We start from the raw sequence: 1,242 nt of genomic DNA, 5'->3' as shown, positions 1-1,242 counted from the left end.
AGTTATTGTTTCTTCCACGTGGACAATACCTTTCTGGTAGCTGTGATGTTATCCTTCGAGTGAAGGAGAGCAATACACCTACATAAACTGGTCCTACAGAGGCCAAACTATTGCGTATCCCGTACATTGCTTTGGCTTTTGTTTGTTTGGGGCTTGGCTACCGAAAGATGTTTTTTCCATAAAGCAAAACAACATTGATATTTACCACACCTTTAACTTTCTTGTTGCATTATCTTGGAGGTAGATTCCAGTAACCTTTACTGGTAGGGAGTCAATAGTGTTGCCATTTTCAAAACCTTAAGGAGCTTCTCCAGCACCACCAGCGGTCTGGAAATTAATCTCTAAATCTGCCAGTGGGTTTGACATTATTGCACAACCTTAAATTACACCTACTGCCTGGTTTCTAAAATAATGCTGTTTGAATAGAAGAGTGAGCAAAACAAAAAACCCACAACAAGCCTGAAATAAAGAGACAGAGGGAGATGCAGATAAGAGCAATTATTTGCAATATGCAAATTTGGAAAAGTCAAACATTCTTGAAATTTGCACTGTCAACACTTAAGAAGAGAACAGACATCTACTTAAACCAGTGGAGTTTTTCAACTATGCACTTGGTTTTCAAATTTCAGCTGCACGTTCAGTCAGGGCCACACCTGCGTATATCTGATCAGCCACTCCTACTTTCTTGACTCTTATTTTCTCAAAGTTTGGCCCTCCACTTGAGTAACATGATCTCACTGGAAAGACTATTAGAATTCTGCTTACAGGTGGCTGAAAGTTAACATTTGTCTAATCGGGTTTATACTTAAGTGATCTATGTCACGCGAATGAAGTAAGCATTCCAAATATAGGAGACACTGTTCTCCTCTCTTCAGTTGCCCTTAAATTCTTTGAAAACTTTTTGAGAGAGTCTCTCTCAAGATTACCTGGCTTTCTGTCTCAAGAACATGTATGATCTACTTACTCTTCTATGGAGGATAGCCTTCATCCTACAGTACTACACTCTCATTGCCTGAAAATCAATATATTTTCTCATCTTTCCTCCAAATAAACCAGATGCTGTTGAGCTGCTACAATCTTCTATGACGAATATATAAGTAGCAGATCACCAGGCCTTTCTTCCTTGTCGCCTCCGGTGGAGCTTAGACCTCATACTTCTGTGTTAGCAACTATGTGTTCGCTGTTTGCATCATCCAGGGGCTCCTTAGGCCACAGTGGCCCTTGAGCATTGACTCATGGGTA

General features: G+C 40.3%; 1 protein-coding gene across 2 annotated transcripts in view; it reads right to left on the bottom strand.

Annotated features, from left to right (window-relative positions):
* The window catches only part of UNC5C (unc-5 netrin receptor C), a 457,437-nt gene that overhangs the window by 93,462 nt on the left and 362,733 nt on the right, over positions 1–1,242 (bottom strand). The window lies entirely within an intron of this gene.

Source organism: Echinops telfairi, unplaced genomic scaffold (genome assembly GCF_000313985.2).
Source record: "Echinops telfairi isolate 266 unplaced genomic scaffold, ASM31398v2 ScPeMD7_7468;HRSCAF=8506_0, whole genome shotgun sequence".
NCBI classification, from domain to species: domain Eukaryota; kingdom Metazoa; phylum Chordata; class Mammalia; order Afrosoricida; family Tenrecidae; genus Echinops; species Echinops telfairi.
This window is presented reverse-complemented; position numbering and strand designations above follow the sequence as displayed.